The 23479-nt window shown below is 44.0% G+C and overlaps 1 protein-coding gene across 2 annotated transcripts in view; it reads right to left on the bottom strand.

The window, feature by feature from the left end:
• tenm3 (teneurin transmembrane protein 3) overlaps positions 1 to 21293 on the bottom strand; it is a 222162-nt gene extending 200869 nt beyond the window's left edge. Inside the window, exon 1 of one of the 2 annotated variants that reach the window (XM_084560677.1) lies at positions 20706 to 21293. The gene's annotated coding sequence lies outside the window, so the exon portion shown is untranslated. The remainder of the gene's footprint in view (positions 1 to 20705) is intronic. The other variant, XM_084560678.1, reaches the window with a different exon arrangement.
• Between the last annotated feature and the right edge of the window lie 2186 nt (positions 21294 to 23479).

Here is a 23479-nt window from a genome sequence, read left to right as displayed (position 1 = left end):
CCCTCCGTTCCTGGCTTCTGTTTAATCGCCGGTATTCCCTTCAGTTCTCCTTCCAGCAAACCCGTTTCTCTGTCCTCACAACATCCATCACGCACAAACACTCTCTCGCTGACGTGCACTCACACACAGACAGGTAAGGACACCCTGGCATTTCCCACATGGATCACCATAATCAAAAAGTACGTCTATTAGACTATTGACCACTTGAGTCCATGGATGTTTCACAGTGGGAACCAGGGGTCGAACGACTTCTGAATTTTTCAAAGTCGACCATTATGTGGTGAAAATCGACGTTGACTGGTCGATGACGTCACTAATAAAAACACAGTAGAAAATAACGCTTTACAGCGAGGACATCTATATTCTTGACCTTCCATCTCTCACATGGTGCATTCACTGACATCAAGGAAAAAGAAAAAAAACACGCTCTACAACCACAGCAAGCAATATCAGCCAATAGAACACAACAGAACTGAACATAAACACACAAGCTTATCAATACTGCGTGCTGCAGATATGTATAGCCTATAAAAATGGGCACCATCAGGAGCATTTAATAGTACTCCACAGTGTAGCCGGGTATTTCTCTGAAGCCTTCTCCGTGTACTGCAGCTAAAGGTCTAATAACTTTAGTTGATGTGCAGCCTCCTTCTCTCTGTTACCACAGGCCCATTCCTCTGCTGGCATTAGGGGATGCCTTTTCAGATGCATTGCAGTAGTACTTTTGTTGTATTTCAGGACTGACATGTCACAGTAGTATGGGCTTCATCTTTAGTGAAGTATTTCCACACACTTGATGAACCACTGCTAGTTTGCTGCGACAACCCACTGGGCTCCTCACCTGTCTTCTCGTGGTGGTACGTGGAGGCTAACTAAGGAGCCAGGTGAACATTTTTAATCTCCAGGTGAACATGTACCAAAAAAGGTTCAAAAAAAGACAACTGGACTTGTAGAGTTTTTTGAGAAGACGTTTCACCATTCATCCCAGTAGCTTCTTCAGTTCTAGGGGACTGGTGGGAAGTTTGAGGTTTCGTAAATAAATGGCAGATTAAATCTGAGTCCACCTCCTCTAATCTGCCATCTATCTACAATACAGTTTCAACTTCTGTCCTCAAGAAGTTTCGACCTCATTCACACCTTGATACTGGAACCTCTGACGGACAGGAGTCGTTAGAGCACCATTCATACGGAAGAGGACCGGGGCAAAAAACAGTGCCCCCTCAACAACAGGTAAGTACCCAATCGTTAATGAAAATTCGCTGCACTGGTTTGTGGTTGTTAACATAACAAGCGAGTTTCAGGAGGAGTTCCTATTTAAACCTCAGACTTCCCACCAGTCCCCTAGAACTGAAGAAGCTACTTGGATGAGTGGTGAAACGTCGTCTCAAAAAACTCCAGTTGCCTTTTTTTAACCTTTTTTGGATATACCATGACCTGGATGACTGAGAACCTTCACAGACATGTACCGTCCTTGAGTTCTGTACCAAGTTCTACTTAACACGCCCATGAGTCACACATGCACTACATACATGCATTTACTGCGTTTAGGTAGTCTTTCTCATGGAGACCCAGTCACCACATTAACAAGGGTAAAATGCAGTTTTACATTCTGCTTTCTCTGTAGGACCATAAAACTATTTTTAAATTCAATATTTAAATTGCAGTTTCTGGACTACGGCTTGAAGAGCCGTGAGCTTACTGTGCAGCTAACTACTGACAGAATGCAGCAGCAAGTGAACGCTAGTGGCTGAAATAACCGACGCAGGTGAATCTAGTGATTTATTTAGTCTTACATGAAGGTTTTATTTGGAGGTTAAAACTGAGAAAGCGTCATAAACCTTCCTGTGCATTTTGTATTTTGCCGTTTGGCCAGAAGGCTTAAAAACCTTTTGTTCTCCACTGTTTTTTTTTTTTTCCTTTGTAGTTCAGAATCTGTGAACTGTATCATGTTCCCAGTAGTGAACGCTATAAACCACAGCACGCCTTCACACGTGGTCAAGTCGTGATACAGGCATTCTGTACCGGAGGGAAACAACTCTTTCATTGTTTTAGTATCTGAGTGATCCCCTGACTGGAGCAGAGAAGCTTTAAACGTCAAGAAATATATCAAACTTGATTTTTAACCCAACGTTTTAATAGGTTATTATATAGGTTGTTACACCTGCAACTAGTTCTGGAAACAATAAAGCTGCATATGTTCATATTCTTCTACATTCATAAACCCATCTGTCTAAACACATTAATTCAAAAATATAAATTAAGTTATGTAGAGTTATAAACACACACACATACAAACATATATACCCATCCTTTAGGTGTTTACTATGCAGAATGTATTCACCGCACACAGCTTCTGCCAATGCAGCAATATGCTGACTACAATGCACACAGTAAACCTGAAACCTTATTATGCATATGCACACATATACTCGTTGCCCCATATACCGCCCCCCATACACACTCACACACACACACACTCACACACACAAGAAGCCAAAAATATGCGTGCACGGACCCACACACAACCACAGACTGCACCTGGGAGGGACCTTGCTCTGATTTAGGTCACTAATCCGTTTCCACAACGATGGCTAGCCTGCAAATCGGGGTGCTGGGCTTTGTTGTCCGTTCACTGGAAAATCCTCACGCACATCATCTCTGCATCTCTGGATGGGATTGCGCTTCTCTCTCTCTCTCTCTCTCCCTGTTAGTCACTTTTCGTTTGCTCTCTCGTCTAACAACTCTCTCCCTATCTCTGTTTTTTTTTTTTTCTGTATGTGTCGTCACACCTCTCTGCTTATCTTTTACGGTTTCATTTAATTGCGAGCGGGGATTTGTGTGCTATGTTTGTTTGTGTGTTTAACAGGAAACGAGCGGTTCACAAGCGGTATGGAAAGACGAGTAAACACGGCGTGGCCGTTCCGGCACGCAGACACTCTCCAGTTCAATACACCTGGAGGATTTTTAGAGAACGGTTCGGAGAGTCGGTGAGTTTTGCTGCACAGGCGACTCCGACCGCTGCCATAAAAACATGTATTTATTTACAAGGGCAGGACAAAAAAGCAGCGAGGCTCTTATTTTAATAGACTTACCAAGGCTGCTTCTGACAGAGCACTTGAATTTATTAATTGTGCATATTGCATTATACAGTGAGTATCCTATCTTTGGATCTTTTACTTTCTGATTAATACCTTCAATGCATGCTTTTATGGTCAAACATCTTGTTACAATACTGCTGCACAAAAAGCAGCTGAAATGAATGAAGTGAAAAATCATCAAAATTATTATTTAAACTAGAAAAACTCTTGACATTTGTTTAAATAAGTATATATATAGTATATTAAAGTGGCTGGACATCGGATAAAGGATGTTCAGCCTTAATCGTGCAAACAGAGACACAAAACAACAAACTGCGCAACGGTTGCTTAGGGTGGAAGTCCAACTAAACCTACTAGACACGCACCTGTAAGTAGCCTGAGTTCAGTCGTTATGAATGCCAACTTGTTTTACGGCGAGCTGTAAGTCTGTGGGGGCAATTAGCCTGAAGGCGGCGAGCCGGGATTCTGGGTGAGACGTGGGGGGATTTACGGCTGGAGGTGCAGAAACAAACATTTAAGAGAGTGCACCTAAGGCCACGGGGCCCGTTCAGGAGCCCCGGTGAAATGAAAACATGGAACAATGTCGGCTTATTCCTTCAAATTCCGAGCATTTCTTCCATTCATTTGAAAGAATCTCCAAAGGTCCAACAAATACCGCGTGTGAGAGTGTTTCTTAAAGTGTGGAGGTTAAAAAGAAGTAGGAAGCTCCCTTTGCTTCAAGCTCAGCAGCACAAGTACAGAGTTTTCACATTTTTAGTGTAATTGTCAGTGTCTGGCATACACTGATTTATTTGCGGAGGCCCGCCACAATATCAACACTGACGGCCACATATTGATTTTCATCTTCTCTTTTTTTTTTACTATTTAAAGTGGGTAAAATCTTATTTCACTTTAGAGCCGTGTGCTGTGCATTGATTCACTCTGTCCCTCCTCGCTCTGCTCACTCTGACTCACAGACACATTCACGACGGACCCCTCTGCAAATTGCCCCGCCCTCCTCTGTGCACGGTTTGAATCCAAACATAATCACAGACGGGAGGAAGGACTGTTGCTGGCTTGTCCCTGCAGAGGAAGGGGCTAACCCCTGCTCTCAATACGCTCCATCATACGAGAATATCGCGAACAAGTCATGGCACGGGTTTGTCCAAACTGATGCATTCAGGTTACATCTGGTGAGTTAAGAGTCTGTCTATTAATACAGTTACATAATTCATTGGAATACATCTGGGATGCTGCAGTAATTAGAATGTATATCGCTGCTAATCCATAATAATGCTGGGTTAAAAAAATAAAAATAATAATCAATCTTCCCATTTAAATTGATCTTCATGTGAAGGATCTGATATTGATCCATAAAATCCTCAGATGGATTTTTTTAAACACACGCCATTTTTCGCATCCTTTGTTAGAAATCTCGTGGGACGAGATTAGTCGACGTGTGAGGGGGAGCTGATTGGATTTAAAAACCAATGAAGCCATACTCAATATGTGAAACTCAAGGTTTCCCATATAATGTCAATATTTAATGTATTAATATAATATCTAATTTACTTGGAAATATTTTTTGCAAGTCTCAAACAACGCTGTGCTTGCGTTGTGTTTTTCCTACTGCTCCGGAAAGCGTCTCTTACTTGTATTTTATTTTATTTAATATTTATTTTACTTGTGGTTCTTAAGAGTGTTTTTTTAAGTGCAACTAACCTAGCCTGGTCGTTACCATCCTACGTTTCCGCCCGAAATTTGTCTGGCACGTTAGTCTGGCCCAATGTAATAGGAATCTGTCTCCGTAATGGGCGGATGCTTATTTTGAGGTTTAAAATCATTGGAGTTCCCTTAACCAATCAGCAACGTTTGGTAATGACGTATATTGTGCGCCGGAGTTCAGGCTCTTACGCTTACCACTTCCGCTTCCAGTTAAATAAATCAAACTTTTCCCAAAGCCAGTTGGAAGGAGAGCTACGACGTCCTTGCCATTTATAAAATTGACAAGACAAGCCTCTTGTTCTGGTTTTAATTCCGTGATGCTCTCGAGAGTTGAGACAACTTCGCGGATGGCTTCTAGCGTCTCTTCCTCCGTCGCCATTGTTGCTATGCTGTTGAACTACAAGCTTCGCTGGACTACAAGCAACTCGGCATGCGAGTTCCGCGTCATCACTCAACTGTTCGCTGACTGGCGCGGTTACACGCGAACCGCGTAAGTGCAATTTGGCCAGACTCCGTGCCAGACCGAAATCAAATTTCGGGCGGAAACGAAGGATGGTAACGACCAGGCTACAACTAACCTATTGTGACCAAGCAATTTCCCTTGTGGATCATTAAAGTCTATGTAAGTCTAAACCTGGAGGAAAAGACTCCAGACATAACATGAACTAGCTTAACTTTATAAGTGCAAGCTAGTACAATTAAATTCGCGAATGCTTAATTTAATCTTACATACATTTATCCATAGAAAGTCATGTCGCTAGAGCCAATATTAGTGTTATTATGGTAATTTGATGACGGACTGATAAAAAAAATAAAAATAAGAAGCCAAAAATATTCTATTATATTATATTCTACATGCACATGACAGACATTTCATTAACAGGATGAAGTGTTTGTAATTGTTGGGATAGAATAGTAATTAGAAGTAATAAGTAATTAGACAGTAACCCCCCCCCCCAAAAAAATAAAAAATAAAATAAAAAATGCCAGGGTCTCGCCAAATCTGGTGGAAAACACTGGAAACGAGAGGCAAAATATTGTGGAAATCTAACAAATCTCTAGAACTAACTGCAACACAAACTTGAGTTTTAAGTCAAATAGTTTCCAAACTGTCAACAACTCCAAATAAATCAATATTCAACAGAATCAGGAGCCCGCGAATCAGAATCCCGGTCGATTCAGGTAATCAGCAGTGACACCCAGCCCAAATAATATCCATGTTAATCATTTAACTCTGACACTGAACGTTTGCCCCCTTAATCCAGGTAAATATTTACTTGAAATCTTTTCCAAGACTCATAAAGGTTAAACCTGAACAGGTGTGAGCGTCACGTCCGAGCCGCAGGCATTGGCGAGATTAGCCTGCCTGGAAAGAGTGGTTCTTCAGTGTTATGTCCAGACAGTCCCTTTAATAAGGCATGAGGACAGTATGCGTTTGAGGCTCCACGTAGGGTTTCCTTTGGTAAAGAGTGGACTATCCCACCGCAGAGTGCAGGCAGGAGGCCCTTGGAGACATCTGCTAAGTCTCGAGGTCATTTGGCTTGAAGGCAATTAGCCAATCATTGAGTCCCTGCATGCAAAGTAATGACCCAGAGTATCTGAACTAACAGAAGACAAAGGAAAAAGTAAAGTAGTGGAGGGCAGAACCATACGGTCTGCGGTGACGTATGTCTGTAAATCCACATGTCCATGTATTCAGGTGGTAAATAGGGAGAAAGGCAACACGATCCCCAGGGAGGAGCTTCACACCGCTACTACCCCACCGCCTGTTATAGTTAGGGCTCCACTGTGTCTGGAAATAGAATTACATCCTGAGACGGTAGTTAAACCATGCCCACTCTTCTGCATCACGTATTCAAATGAAATGCGCAAATGAAGCAAACCTGTTTGAGAGAGCATAATTAAAAAGAAGAGAAAACATGCAGAGGAAAGTGGCCGTCATCACAGGCGTGTGTGTGTGTGTGTGTGTGTTAACCGTGAGTGGGCAGCGAGTGTTTTGCTACATATGGAAGTCAGCTTAATTGGTTGACTTTAGCTAGCCTCACCGCCGGCAACAACCGCAGTGAGTGGGCGCGACAGCCAACGCCGCACACACACACACGCACACACACACACATGCAGCATGCACACACACGCGAGGGTAAAGAGCAAGTAAATACGGGCTAACTATGTCAGCTCTTTTACATTCTGTTATCATGCAGACTGCGAGCTGGCACACAGGTAGACGTGGGCTGCTCCTAAACTACAGGAAATGAGCAAGATTGGGACGATACAGCTGCTTCACCAGTGGACAAAGAAAACGTCGCCACCTGGATTTAACTAAGCAAATAGGTAGGAGCCTCCTATTGGATAATTACTGCATGGCTGATTATCTTTCAGCTGACAACAAGTTATTTAACCCCAACTGATGCAATGAGTAGCTTCTCATTTCCTAAACCAGGGGTTCCCAAAAGGTCCCCCAAACAGCATGAGCTTCTGGCCGGGGACCCCATTTGCAAACCTACAGACAATGCTACAAAATATGTAAAGAAACGTCATCTTTTATCTTATTTTAATTCACTATTCAATAACTATTACATTTGTTTAGCATAAGTGCCGCCTCATATTTTCTGATTTTAGTTGGCCAGGAGTTCTTAGGTTTTTGGTTCTGTTCCTTCGGTCTCTTTCTTGTCAAAAACCTGTCCATTTTGCGCTAGCTACACGCTAGCTACATGCTAGCTTGAGGAGCAAAGCAGCTTGATAAATGGTGCAAACCGCCAGGTCTACACAGATTAAGAGGTCATGAACGATGTTTTGATTGGCAGAAAATCAGAAAGATGAGCATGGCAAATAACATTTAGATATATTATTAATAATTATGTTTTATGATAATGATATACAAAATAATTTGAATGTATTTATAATAATGGTTAAAAATAAATCAATTATATTTTTTTCATTTTTTCAATTTTTTTTCCCTTATCTTCCCTCCAATTGTCTGAGGCCCCCCCTAGTGCCCCCTGGCGGCCCTCCGGGGTGGCACGGCCCCCACTTTGAAAACCACTGTCCTAAACAACCATGTCTAAAGACACATCCTGTGGTCGTGGAAAAGATGTTAGTCTGTTTGAGAAGGGTCAAATCATTGGCATGCATCAAGCAGAAAAAACATCTAAGGAGATTGGAGAAACTACTAAAATTGGGTTAAGAACTGTCCAACGCATTATTAAAAACTGGAAGGACATTGTCTTCCAAGAAGAATGTGAAAGAAATACGGATTGATCGTGATCGGCGATCACTTAAACATTTGGTGAAATCAAATCGAAGAAAAACAGTAGAACTCAGGGCTATGTTTAATGGTGAAAGTAAAAGCATTTCTACATGTACAATGAGAAGGGAACTTGAGGGATTGGGACTGAACAGCTGTGTAGCCTTAAGAAAACCACTAATCAATGAGGCTAAGTGGGAAAAAAAAGGCTTCAATTTGCTAGGGAGCATAAAGATTGGACTCTGAAGCAATGGAAGAAGGTAATGTGGTCTGATGAGTCCAGATTTACCCTGTTCCAGAGTGATGGGGGCATCAGGGTAAGAAGAGAGGCAGATGAAGTGATGCACCCATCAGGATGAAGACGTCAAAGTCGGTCTTAAATAAAGAATTTTCAACTTTTAATAAAAGTACGGTTAATATCACGCACCAAGGCTGGTGTATGTGTGAGTTTTGATTTATTCCAGCCAGGTTCCTTGATGGTGACTTCTGAAGTCAGAAAGGTATTTGATGCATCAGCTATCTCACCAAATTCAGATATAAATATCTCTTAAGTGAATGACTTCACATGCACATGCACATGACACAATACTACGTCTCAGTTATGGAAACGAGCTGCAGTGGCTCGAACAACCTAGTGCAACATCTCCAGTAATTGGAGCAATACGCTGGCAGAGCTGCAGTGGCCCTGACGGCAAAACATGCAGCTTTAAAGATGGAATGATGAAACAGCACGGGGCTCCTTTCTTCTTATTTTAAGCGGGATAAAACAACCTCTTCCAAAAGTGCATACCTGCAGATTATCAAGAATTTACGCGGCACTGTTTCCTTAAAGTAAAGCACGGGCGAATACAACTGTGTTGCATGTGAAGCTTTCTCCAGAGAATATTCCGTTCTTTACGTTCTCACAGCCAAACACAGACCTTGAAATTAAATAAATCAAGGCCACCAATCAGCAGGATTTCAAACACGTGCCGCACTCGAGTCAAAGTCGTGGACTTTCTTCAGGCGGGATCAACGATTTCACAGTTGCCGCGTGTGCTCAGGGCTGCTGCACACAGACGTGGAGCTGGATGTAGCGTACGGAGGTGTTCGGTCAGTGAACTACACTTGGGCGGAGATGCGTTTGATGTCGCGGTATGCCGGCAAACTCTTAAACGGTACGAAAAATACAAGCGCTCTGATCTGCAGATTTCGTGACGTGTCTAGAAACATAAATGAAATGCAGACACAGCTCTGGGAGGGAGCGGATTCCTGGTACTGCTGCTCCGGATACGATTATTATTTTTTTTATTACTTTATAGACGCCGAAACAATATTATCTGCTACGACTTCACTGTGGAATCCTGGGAGCATGACCCCTCACTGGTTTTATCAGGTTTGAATCGGTTAGCTGATCATTTTTAGACGTGTCAAACTAAAAGGCTGTTTATTTAGCTAAGAGATCACATTTTATTTCCTTTCTGGAGTCTTATGCCTCTACTAGGCAGACGATTTGTACACATCCACCCAGCCACTGCACTGACTCGTGTAATAACCTATATGTAGGTGAGAGTTTGAAGGAGTTCATACTGTATTGATCCCACACGGGGGAATTTTTGTCCAGCATTTGGTGTTACTGGTGATTCAGTGGATGATCTGCCCTCAGACTAAATTTCCAAGCATGCTTCCACGTCCAAGACAGATATGTGGGAGATAATGACACGTGTTCACGGCTCGATGGTCGCCACTCAGATGTTTTAATAAGTTGTCAGACAAGCAAACCAGAGCCCGGAGACCCCAAACCGTGTTTTGGAGGTTGCACTCCCAAAAGTACAACGCTATCACTGCAAGGGTTATGGGTTCCATTCCCTTTGTGGTTAAAAGGGTAGAGCGATACATTTAGTAAAGTATAGCCCAGGGCTAGGTCTGGAAATAACTCTCCACAGTCAGCCCGAGTGTTCCCAGGCAGAGTGAAGACTCCAACTTGTGCATGTTTGTAGCTGCGGGCTAGCTGCTTACACTAGCCTGCAGCTACGTACAGTGTGGAAGGAGAAATGGAGGAACTGTGATTACAGTGAAGCCAATTTTACCCGTGACCAAAGCGAAGCCAAAACGTGGTGCATACGAATGTGTTTGTCCTTCATATTCTCCGTTTACTCACATTCTGCCACAATATAATAAGATTAATCATTAAAAATTATGACTGAGGGGTCTGTTTGGTCGTAAAGCCACGACATAGCAGCAGTTCAAGTCCAACGTGGTTAGTTACAGTCCAGCGTCGACTCTTTGTGTCGGACATTTTTATTCTCGTGGAAGATGCAACGATATCTGATCTAAATTGGTGGTGAAGCAGGATTTGACGCCATCCCCTGAGGCCCTTTCACACATGCATCATTTACTCTTAATCTGACAGCATTTGCCATTAAGTGGCCGTGTGTGAATATGAAGCCAGTGCCACAATGACAGTAAATTAGTTACAGCAATTTGATTGCTCAAGATGTAGTAAAATTAGCGCTAAGTTCCCTGCTGGCCTCACATTGGATTAAATTAGGCACCGACTCTCGGATCCTTCCTGCAGTTGCACACGATTGGCGGCAGTGTGGAAATGTTTTGCTCTAATGCAACGTCAAGTTGTGTGAATGACAGAGGTTCCTGCTCAGCGGTCCTACGAGACTGATTTAGCAACACAACATTTCTTGCGAGATTAGTCCACGTGTGACGATCCAAACCTTGACAGAAGCTACAAACTTATTGAAAGATGATTGGATTTAAAGAGTATGACGACGGGAAAGAGCTCGACATGAGCAAAGACACATGAAAGATGAGAAACCAGAGGGAGAAGACCACGGAAGTACCGCAAATCTCTGGAAGCAGTGACAACATTGTCTTTAGTTTGAATTTTTTGAATTGGAAATCGATTCAGGAAATCAGCGGCGATACTGCAGCTCTAACCAAGGCAAGCATCTGCATTTATTCAATCAACGGATTCATGTGTGTGTGTCTGGATGCCACTTAGAGATTCTCAACAGGCCTTCGTCTAAATGCTTAGAGATATGCAGCAAGAAAAGACAGACACATCGTCTCCTACAACGAGAAACCAAATGATGATCTTTGTTTTAAGATGAGCAGCTTTAAAAACAGCCACAGTAATCAGCCTCTCTCCAGGCTGCATTGGTCCATGTAGATCCTTCCCTTTCCCTTGAACGTGTGTTGCAACACATCCCCAGGATGTCTGACATTACAGTTCTTGATCCTTGCCAAGAACTAATCAGTGGAAATAGAGACTGGAGAGAAATGTATGAGGAAAAGAAAAAAAAAAACCCAGATGGGGCGTGGAGGAGAACGATATTGAATAATGACAATCAAAGTAGAAAAAAACACTAGAAATATGCACACCTACTCACGTACGGCGCTCGTTCCAGAAAGATGAAAGTGTGTGTGTATCAAGAAGATGAAGACACACACGGCGACGGAAGGAAACAATGAAAAGGAATTTTTTTTTTGTTTTTTCTCCTTCCCCCGATTAGAATCTCTCATCATTTCTTCTCTCAGCCGGCGGTTAGGGTTTCACGCAGTGTGTAAAAATGTGCCATCGCGTGATGCGTGCATTAAGCTATCACCACGACAATCTGTTTTACCGCAAAAGAGCCACAACACAGACAGAAGACACATATGTCAGCGCAGGTCTCTCTCGCTCTCTCTCTCTCTCACAAACACACACACAAACACGCTTCCTGTAAATTGACCCCGTGGCCCGTTGGGGTGGCGACCTAGCCTTGCCCCTGACACAACCTAACAAAAGAGCTGCTGGCTGGCTGGGTGGGGAAGAGGAGGGGGGTGGTGGTGATGAAGTAGGAGAAGGGAGGAGGTAGGAGGAGGGGGGGGCCGTGGAGAGGACACGGGGTTAAGTGTGTGTACACAGTTGTGCCTCCTTTGTTTTCTTGGGTAGAGTAGTTTATGTGGTTAATGCTCCCTCTGATTTCTGGCTTCTGACTCACATCTATACAAACACTTCAACATCACGTGTGTGGGATTAAAAGCAACAGCACTTACTTAAGACCAAAACAAAAGAGAGGCGGCTACACAAGACATATTTTGTGGTGTCGTTCCTTCAAAGTAGGGCTGTGTTTAAAATTTAGACTTTCTGATTCAAATTCATCTTGGTCGTAAGGATCTGATATCAATTCATAAAATACTCTGATCCATATTTCAGCCTTTAGTTAGAAATCTTGTTGCAGTCTCACGAATCTTGCGAGACCGTGCAACTACGTTAATCTACGGATTTAAAAAGTTTGAAGACAGAGGAGGCGATGGTGTGTAAACGTTAGTATTGCTCTAACGTCATGTCAAGATGTCGTCGGTGTCAACGACAGTCGTTCCTGCTCACCAAGACGACGGCAAGGGTTAAAAATTGATCTCGATTTGAAAGATCTGATATCCATTCATAAAATCCCCAGATACATTTTTTTAAATTACAACTCAATTCTTGTTAGAAGAAGACTGGCTTATCGACATAACAAATCTCGCAGCGTTAACAGAAAACCATGACAGAAGCTACAAACTGGCTGGAAGCTGATCGGATTTAAAAAGTAAAAGTAAAGCAAAGACACGTGAAAAACGAGAAACTGGAGGGAAAAGACCGCGGAGATGCCACAAACCTCTAGAACCAACGTTAGTTTTGGTTTTAATTTAAAAATAAATAAATAAATAAAATACCTCTAAATCAGGGGTGTCAAACTCATTTTAGTTCATGGGGCCACATACAGCCCAGTTTGATGTCAAGGGGGCCGGACCAATTACACGATATTTACCTATAAATAAGGACAACTCCAAATGTCTCCCTCCCCACATTTCTTAAGAAAAAGAAATGCAATTTCTGTTTAGTTCTAGGTCTCAGTTGTTATGTCCACAAATATGTGTGAACCCTTGGAATAGCAGTTACTTTTATTGGAAAAATTGCAGTTAATGTCTTAAATGTAATTTTTGCACTTCGTAAATTCATCCCGCGGGCCAGATTAGACTCTCTGGCGGGCCGGTGTTGGCCCCCGTGCCGTATGTTTGACACGTATGCTCTAAATGAACTGAAGTGAATCTGGACCCCATCGATTCATGAAGTCAGTAGCGTCACCCAGCCAAACGTCAAAGACTTAAGCGGTCAGAATTCAATTTATTTAACATTTCCTGTTACATTTAAGGTAAAATACTTTCTTGTTAATGCGTATTCTACACAACTACACGAGTAAAAACATGCGTGCGTGGTCTCGGCTCAACAGAGGAGATTTAGCCGAACTTACAAAGTCAGCAACGGGCCGCAGAAGCCTCAAGATGCACAAACATATGCACGCGAGGATTAAAGAGTGGTATTAAGCTGTTATAAGTCCACCTGTCCGTCCATCTGTCATAAGACATTACTGCACCTCTACATTTTTCTTGCGATCCCACAAGAGGCATGAGGGGTGTAATTATGAGCTCCTCACAAACGAACGAATCCTTCTCAATGCAGCTGTATTCACATCAAACAGATTCATATTAACAGTTCAAATAAGCAGATTAGACGTCGATTCCTTTACGTGTTTCATCATAAACCGAACGGGACGGACGGCTCCCTGCAGGATGATTAACAGCACACCGACGGAGCATATCCCTGTTGTCCGACAACATGCGCTCATTCATGTACAGACACACACACCACCACCTCCTCCTCCTCCAGGTGCTCATGGTTTATTTTCCCGTCACATCGTCTGTCTTCATTTCCCAGAGAAGTGAGATAAGACCTGAAAGGAGCCTGCTAGTGATACAGGATGTGCTGTGTGTGTCATATGTTGTTGAATTATTTTCTGAACCGCGCTGCTTCTTCTCTGCTCCCCCATTCGGTGGTCGTTATCGTCTCACTTAACGGGTTTAAGCATTTACGTCTTTTTGGTTTTATTATTTTTTTGTAAACTACTAGTAAACCACAGGATTTTCGTCTGAGCATTATCCAAGCCTCATCCCTGTCTGGGCAGCCGTTCTCTTCCCTTCTTCGTTGGGCCCTGCCGTGCCTCGTGACGGCTGCAACAGCGCTGCCGTGACGTAGCGCGGGCCGCGCAATCGCGTCTGACAGTGATCCAGCGAGTGCAGCTGCCTGGATAAAGGCTTTATTATCACCGACGCGGTCAGCTTTTATCCAAGGTGGTACGCAATTTATACCGCCGGGGTCAGGTCACGCTGGAATTCTCCACGCCGAGGGGAAGAATCCTGGAAACTACTCGAGGGAAAAGGAGGGGGATTAAAAAGGGCGACGGAGCGAAGTGAGGAGGAAGACGAGAGGAAAGAGGCAAAGAGGAGGAGGGATAAGAGGGCAAGAAAGAGAAAGAAGTGGAGGAGGAGGAGGAGGTGTGTTTTCAAACCATCTGGACTCCGTCTCTGATAAGAAACACTTAGTCAGCAAGCACCTCATCACTCAGCCCGGTGCTTCTCTTTTTTTCTCCCGGCCTTGTGTAAACTAGTCCGAATCTTCCGGTTCTCGGCTGCAATTCATCTTCTTCAGAATCTCTCATGCACTGATAGCGCGTTTGTGGCAGAAACGAGAGGAGCAATGATAAGAGCTAATGTGGGAAGGGTGAGGTGGGAAGGGTGAGGTGGGGTGGGAAAAAACGAAAATTTAACCGAGCGCAGAAGAGGTATGGAGATCATTTAGTGAGGTGAACATGAAAGCTAAGGTTCAAACGTATTCCTCTATTCAGCTTCAAGGTATCTGAGGGAGCATGCTCCATGAATGCAACCTTCTTCTTACTATTGGAATTTCAATACATCCAACGGGTCAGAATTAATAATAAAACATGAGTAGAGAGAGGTGATCCACATCTCTAGTGGGTGGTCTTTCTTTTTCCTTCAATCTCTGGTCCTCTACCAGAGGCCTAGGAGCTTCTTGAGGGTCCTGCTCAGTGTCTTAGCTCTTCACAGTTCTCAGAGATCTCAGATGCTGTTCCTGGCATCGTCTGGAGACTCTCTCCCAGTTCTGGGGGTCACTTCCCCGAGTGTTTATCTCATCGTCGGGACATTCCACATCTCTTCCAGTTCTTCTTTCAGCCCTCAGTATTTCTTGAGCATCTCATCCTCCTTCTTCTTCTTGACGTTGCCGTCCATCCTTACATCTGGATTTCTACATCTACCACTACGTCACTCTTCTGCTGTTTATCTACCGCCGCTACAACGTCTGGTTGATTAGCTATCGCCAGTTTTTTCAGGCCGCATCTGGACGTCCCAGGCAGGGGTCTTGGCTCAGTCTTGGAGGCGTGTCCCATTTTGAGCGTGAGACTTCCAGTCCTAGTTTTTTAATATTATACATCATATTGTACAATGGTTATACTATTTATTTATTATATTTTTACATTATTTTTTTCTTATTTTTAAATTGTATTTATTTATCTAACAATTTATTATTATTATTATTACTTATATTACTATTTTCAGCTAGTATTTTTATTTTTTTATTTGCAACTGAGCTACTGTGACCAAGCAATTTACCTTGTGGATCAATAAAGTCTAAGTATTTTATATAATAATTTAGCTACCATAACGTAAAAAAAAAGGGATGTATTTATTGAGTATATTTTAGATTAGAGTATATTTAATTTCTTTTTTTCAATCACAGCACAAGAGGTCTAAATATTTATCTTCACCGCTAACAATGTTCTCAAGTCATCCGGGCCGTGGTGTACCCAAAACTGTTGGAACTGAAAGGCAACTGGACTTGGACAACTGGAGTTTCTTGAAGACGAAGCTTCTTCGGTTCCAACGGACCGGTTGGGAGTTGAGGTTTGAACAGGAACATGTGTAGGTGTGGGCCATCAGAAACTCCCAAGGACTAGTTCCTGCTAACATGTCAAGCAATGTTTGAGTCCAGCAGCTTCATGGATGGGCCCTCCTGTCACCTCCCAGCGTTACATCTCTGAATGTGACTCCTAATAACGCTTTGACTGCTTGTTTTAATTTATCCTCACCACTAAAACTTATTTCCGTCTTTCTTCCAATTTGTCCTTTTGAATTAGCCATGAGAGATGAGCACGCCGCTGAGCTCTCTCATGGGAAGAAGCATAAAACACGCACAAACACACCGCCAAGTAGAACATGAACTTCCAGAGACGTACTAGTAGCGTCCCTACATGCGGCGCACGTCTCATTACCGCTACGCTGTTGTGATCGACCGTAAATGTCCCGGTGTGTAATGAAAAATAGTAAAACAAGAGAAAATACGAGCGGAATAATACGAATTCAGCCCACAGGGCGTGTTGTGTGCGTGTGTGGAGTTTTTTGTGTCTTTTCACACTCGCAGAAATGTCATGAATAGTCGAGTACATCGGTTTGTGCGTGTGACTGCACGCGACGGCATTTTAGGAATAACTGAAACTTTTATTTTCTGAGTAATAGCCCCATCTATTGTAACGCAGTCCGTCAGGAAAATTACTACTGACGCACACACAAACACACACATAAGGGCAATCCACCGTCTTGTATTCATTCCTCAACTCCTGTTTCAAAGTCCTCCCTCTGATGACTCTCATCATCTTCCTGGCTTTGAAACATAAATACGCACACATGCACACACACACATAGACACACACACACTCGCACACATAGAGACCCCTATATCGCAGACACTCAATCTATCTCACACATCCCTCTCAAAGGCCTTGTTGCTAGGAGATAGTGCTCTATTTGTGGAGAGAGAGCAACAGAGAGACATAGAGTGAGATATATATGTGTGTGTGTGTGTGTGTGTGTGTGTGTGTGTGTGTGAGAGAGAGAGAGAGAGAGAGAGAGAGAGTGTGAGACAGAGAGAGAGGAATAAATGAAAGGAAAGTGGACGAACGAGGAATTGTGAGAGTCAAGTTCCTCTAAAACGGGACGAGTGTATCAGGACGTAGCTGCAAAAACTGCACACACACACACACACATGCACACACTTGTTTCTGAGACCTGGACTAGAAACACAACACTGGCCAGGACAATGTGTGTGTGTCCTCGCCGCACACGCATGAGCGCCCATGTGATTGTGCACATATCCATGCAACAACCTCAAGGCCTGTGTGTGTGTTTGTGCATGTGTGTGTGTGCGTGCGTGTGCATGCATGTGTGTGTTCCTCCGGTTGCAGCAGGAGCGGTGGGATCCAGCAGGTCATATAATGGTTGGCTGGCCACATTGTCTGCCCCAGCGGTCAGTCCTCTACACACACACACACACACACACACACACACAGAGTCCCTTTAATCTGCAAATACATCTATTATAATCTGATGATAAAGGCTGCAGAGACGGAAAAGAAGAAGAAAAAAAAAATCCTCGTGTGAGACACTGTGACACAGAAACATCCCTTCTACGGGATGAAACGCGCCTCCCTCGAACTCTTATCCTCCTAAGATCAGAGGCGACGGCGACACTTGGGATTCTTAGCGCCGTAAAACATCTGACGAGATACGAGAACGGTGTAGAATATTTTCCAAATTGTTAGCAGAGGGACACTCCTTGAAATGAATTCATTCAGATGATTTTTTTGCCAATATAAAATCTGTTAATAAGTGAATTCAATCAAAATGTGGTAACAGTTTATAAACTGAGCTCATGTGAATACGAGCAGGAGGCCTTATGACGTCTTATGAACACCAACCACAACTGCATCCTAACCGCGCAGTTAAAATGAACTAAATCACATCAAAATTAAAATTATATATATATTTATTTATTTTATTTTTTACTTTGCTTTTCATTAGTGTAACCACCAGTGGAATGTAGCAGCTGTGTGTGCAGCTTGACTGACTACATTGTGTCTCCCAGTGGTTGGTCTGAGTCTCACCGTCCTCCTAATCCACTGAGACATTCCAGGAGATGAAGGGAGAAAAGAAAAAAGAAAAAGAAATACCTTCGACCTGACATGTTTTATAAAAAAATTGGTAAATGCACAAAATCCACAACCCTGAGCCACATACACAAATTGCAATTTCTTATGCTGCTGCCCCCCCGTGCGTTTTACTTTCAGAAACATTTCCGTAAAAGATGCAAACATCCGAAAGTGCGGATGCTCACAAAATAAAATTCCCTCTCCGTTTCCTTCGGGCTGCGTACCCGAGCAAACACACAGACGTGTGAGTTTTGCGTGGCGTTATCTATGTATTCAATAAGAGGAGGAAATATAACTTTTATAGCCCCTTTATTCTTTCTCTGACGTCTAATCCTAAAAACTCCCGTTGGAATCTTAATCAGTGGCACATGTTCCTCCCTCCACTACTGTCTCTGCCCTCCTTTTTTCTTTACGATCTGCCCGTCCAACGTCGCTCTTTTGCCATTTTTCCTCGCGCACTGACAGTTTAATTCCTTCAATCCATCACCCGCTTCCTCTTGTGCTTCGTTACTCACGCGCATGTCTCCGAATTTATGTTTCCAATTGAAAAGGTAACTGGCGGAGATGATGGCGGAGGAGGAGGAGGTGGAGGTGGAGGACGGGGCGGGGGGTGGGGGGCGGAGGGGTCGGTAAGAAGAGAACGACTGCAAAAAGAGAGAGAAAAGGGAAAGAGCGAGCGGTGGAATGCAAATCTTTGTGTCTGGAAGCGATTAGCCGAAAAAGCAAAAGCCCGTCTTCTCTCTCTGAGTCTGAGCGGCGGCGGCAGAGCAGTCCAGAGCCACCCTAACCCTCACCTCACCTCACCCCGCTAACACACACACACACACACCAGCGTGCCTTTGAAAACACACAAGCGTTAAATTGCTGTATAGCCAAACCAAATCGGCTGACACCTCCGTGCGTTCGTGCACCTCTGACTGAGTTAAATATAGTTTTACCCACGTCTGCCGGGACGGGACAGACAACAGAGGGGGAGACTCTAGGTCAACTCTAGGCTCAGCTTTAGGTTTCCATTGTTTCCGCTGAACCAGGTTGGGAAATAAAACGCTGACATTGACTTAGCCGAGGACTGATGCCATATGATGCACTCTCGAAAGTGTGTTCCTAATATAATGTCTCCTGCAGTGTACGGGAACTCCGTGCACAGACGCGTGGTATTTTAAAATCTAAAAATACTTTCCTTCCCTTTTCCATCCTCGAGAGAAACTTTCTTCACGAGTTTAAATCGGTGAGACCGTAGAGAAATAAAAAAATGCAGAGTTGGAGAAAGCTGCGAGTACCATTCGCAGGAACACTCAGAGAAAACCTGAAGTTTGTGGTGAATAAAATAAAAAAACGTAAGAAAAAAATAAGTGTGGTCGCATCTGATGTTTCCTCAGAATAATCTTACTTGTGTATCCCGCCCCGTTAAATATAGTTTTGTCCAGGCAGTCTTTTTTCGTGTGACACAACTCAAACTAAAACTACACGGCGTCTTCTTAATGTTAAAGAAAGATAGTTAAATAATAAATAAAAAAATATGAAATGTCAAAGACAACAGTCCATTCTGTCCGGCGGGTACACGCGACCTTTCAAAGCCTGATATAAATCTGGCTGCTTGTAAATACAGTCCGGCTGTCCGTCCTCGGCGTCAGGTTGTTGCAGAGAGAGGCGGAAGAAACTGAGTCACGTGTCACACCTTGACCTCTCCGGCGCTTTGACTTCACAGAATTGGCTTTTTCTGTCTCGCTGCACGGTGAGGAGCTCGCAGGGCCACGAGACGCAGGCAGCGTTTCTACCCGCGAAGAAGAGGAGGGGACATTAAACACGGGAGGGGTAAAGCGGGGTTTTCCCAGCGACTGTGAGTGACGGCAGCTTGTCCTAAATGCTCCTCATCAGGTCCCCCACATTGATTGGTAACCTAATTAACCCCCTCCCACCACCGCCACCACTCCCATCTCCACTTCCTTTCAATGCTGCCCCTCTTCTACGTAATGCCCTCAGAATCAAAACCAGACCTTGAAGCTAATGCTCTGCGTTGTGATTAAGCTCTGAAATATTTATGCATGTGTGTGTCACTGTGTGTGTGAAGCAGCAGCAGCAGCAGCAGCAGCAGCTTCAGCGGCAGCAGCGGCTAAAATGATTGGCATCTCTGGCCTCTTGATTGAGTGAGAGACGCATTGAGAAGAGACTGGCTGCGTGAGTGGACTGTGAGAGGAGGGGGAAAGAAAGGAAAGAAGAATTCATTTATAAAAAAATAAAAAAATAAATAAAAAGTTGAATCGTTCAGAGGTCACTGACTGACGGAAAGTGTGTCTGTACATGTAAGGACGAGGGGAGGGGGGGCAAGAAAAGGACTGAACAAGGAGAAACAAATAACATAAAATAATAAATCAACAAAGGAGAGCAGAGAAAAAGGAAGGAACAAGAAGGAAAGGTAGAAAAATGTTTTTTTTCTTTGTGGTTTTTGCCACTTTGTCATCAAATCAAACTATGACACACACACACACACACACACACAGAGAGAGAGAGCGAGAGAGACACACAACCCCTGGCAGTGCAGCTTTGTCAATGAGTTTACATTCAGTCCGTGAAATCACACGGTGACAAGGAACTGACTGGAGACCCGAGCAATTTCCCAAGGCTTGCACAGTACGCACACACACACACACACACACACACCGAGAGAAAGAGACGCGCACACCTACCTACCTACCTACACACACCTACCGACACGGGCGCATTGTGCGAGTGCAAGAAAAAGAAAGAAAGAAAGGAAAGGAAAGAAAAGAAAGAGGGAAATAGAGTGGGGTTGTCTACCTTGTCTGTGTGAGTACTCCAGTTTCGCTCTGCGTAAAGGGTTAACGCTCCCAAAAAACACATAGGATCCTTTCAGGCACCACTGAGCTCTGAGTCGCTCTGCTGCTGAGGGACGGAGGGAGAAAAAAATAAATACCAAGACACCTCCGTCTGTCTTCCTTCTTCTTCTTCTTCTTCTTCTTTTTTTTATTTTTTAAAAAAGCTTCTCCTCTTCTTTTTTTTTTCCTTTCTTCTTACTAAGAAAAGAAAAGCCCTGCTGTGGGAGGCTTCGCTGTGACTTGTCTCCTTGTCTCTGGGACTGCCTCAGTCTTCTCTCTGACTTCTCATCCAGCCTCTGCGCTCCATGTAGAGGATGGAGGGGGAGAGGAAAGAAAAAAACACACACACTCTTCAGCTCTCTCCTCTTCTTCTTCTTCTTCTTCTTCTTTTTTTTTCTCCTGTTCTCTGCCAGCCAGAGAATAAAAGGATTGTCTTCCTTTATTGAAGCGCTAGCCCCGATTCTTTCCCCTCTCTCTCTCTCTCTCTCTCTGTGTGTGTGTCGCTGCTGTCGCTGCCTCTCCGGTCGTGCGCGTACGTGAGTGTGTGTGAACGCCGACTCCTCTGCTGCTGCTGCTTCTGCCACCTCTCTCTCTTTCTCTCTCTCTCTCTCTCTCTCTCTCTCCTGTAAGTTTGAAGCTCTCTTGCCGGGTGAGAGAGAGGAGGGAGGCGGAGCCACGGGGACAAGAGGGAGCGGTGGGGGAAGAATGGGATTGGCTCGCGCTGAGGGGGAGAGCGAGATAGAGAGAAAAGGGAGGGAGGGAGGAGGAGGGTCTAGGTTTCTGCTTGCGGGTGGAGGTGTGGATGTGTGGAGAGAGGAAGAGGAGAGAAAGAGGAGGAGGAGGAGGATAAAGGGGGGAGAGGCACTCCCTCCCTCCCTCCTTCCCTCCCCCCTCTCTCCCTCTCTCTCCCTGCATTCTTTTGCTCTGATCTCCCCAATTTCATGACCACATATGTATTCATAGCACAGCAACTACACCTCTCAGCCGCTCACACATGATCCCTCTCTTTCTGCCTCACCCTCACACACATTAGCTCTTTGCATTTCTGTGTGTGTGTGTGTGTGTGTGTGCATGTGAGTGTGTGTGCAGCAAAGCTTCGAGGCAGCTGTATAAACCAGAGGTACTTAGAGTGAAAGAGGAGTGACTAGGCTTAACTAAAGGGGACCCTGCAGCAGCAGCACACACACAAACACGCACACACTAACACACACACATAGGGGTAGCGTAGACGTGTTGCACAAGGTCACGCACCGACACATCAACAGGTTTCCCGGGCCGTGAAGAAGAACGGAGGACGAAATTAAAACCGGACCAAAAGAGCGAATGTGGTCAAAAAGCAGAACGCTGAGAGTCGGTGCAAATGTGTGCGTTTAAGAACAAAAATAATAATAATAAAAAAAATGAGCAAACGATGAGGAAAAGTTGTACATTTGTGTTTTTGTGTAAGGGCGTTCCTTCGGCTCACGGCGCCAGACACTGTTGTGTGTGTTTTCATATATGTATGCGTGCAGAAGACCTGAAATAAATAGTATAAAATAATTTTCAAAATGTTTTTTCACAATTTATCTATTGTGAAATGTCACGACTTTACGAGCAAGCCGACGGTAAAAGTGTGTGTCGTGCCTTTTTTGCTGCGTCTTTCTTTCTATATTAGCTTCATCTTTGTGGTGTTTTTAATGAGTTGAAATAGGCGCAAAATTCAGCAGGAGCTTTAAACGTCTTATATATATATGTAAAAAAAACATGAAAATCTTTGGAGCAAATTCATCCATAAGAAAGAGATAAGATGCACGTGCACAGTTAAATATAATACATTGCACAGTGAAATGTATTTTTGGTGAAGTATAAATAAAATAAAATAAAATAATATAAAATACAAGGGGGTAGCTCGTATATACATGCATTTACAATATTTTAAAGCAGCTGTGTGATTAAAGTGCAGTGATGCTTTTGTATTTAAGTCCGGTTAAGGCTCAGAGTTGAGCAGACGGATGGCACAGGGATAGAAACTCTTCTTTACCCTTTCAGTCTTTGTCCTCAGACAGCGGGAAAGCCGGCCTGGTGGCTTAATTTAAAGGACTTTTGTTTTTTTTCCCCCCAATAATGACATAACACACAATTCCTATAATAATCAATGATAAACCACAGTTCTCCTCCTCACACACACACACACAGACAGTACATGCGACGCTTGTAATCCCAATGATTCAGGAGGACTGTGAATCTCGTGATTCCTTTCAGTGCGTCATCCCGGACAAACAAGCATGAACACAAACATGAACACCTAGCTCTGGTTTTTTCGTTTTTTATTTAGGACACCTATTTGTCGTCTTTTCACGCTTCCCAAAGAGAGCAGAACAACGCCGAGCTCAGCCTGGATAACTTTCCCCACACAAAGCACGCGTCAGACGGAGCGTAATTCCAGGGCCGCGGCCATTGAGCCGCCGTCACAGCGGACGCGTCCGTTCCGGCTAACGGGGAACGAGTTTCGGTGAAAAGGCTCGGCCGGAGAGGGGCTCTGTGGAGCTACAGTGGCAGTGACAGGCCGTGCAACCGTGTCGGCCCTGAAAAGTTAAAGCGTACCTTTGTAGGGGTGGCTACTACAAACGGCACAAAGACGGTGCGGCACAAAGAAACGTTGCTGGTCGCTGAGAACGCATGGCCGACAGTTTCCAGCATTAACAGCGCAACACAGAGGCCGGCGCAGTGGGGGGAAGCATGCAGGCAGGAGCGAGT

Source organism: Chelon labrosus (assembly GCF_963514085.1).
Source record: "Chelon labrosus genome assembly, chromosome: 2".
In the NCBI taxonomy this organism is placed as follows: domain Eukaryota; kingdom Metazoa; phylum Chordata; class Actinopteri; order Mugiliformes; family Mugilidae; genus Chelon; species Chelon labrosus.
The sequence above is the reverse complement of the archived record's forward strand: the minus strand, read 5'-3'. Positions and strand labels throughout refer to the sequence as shown.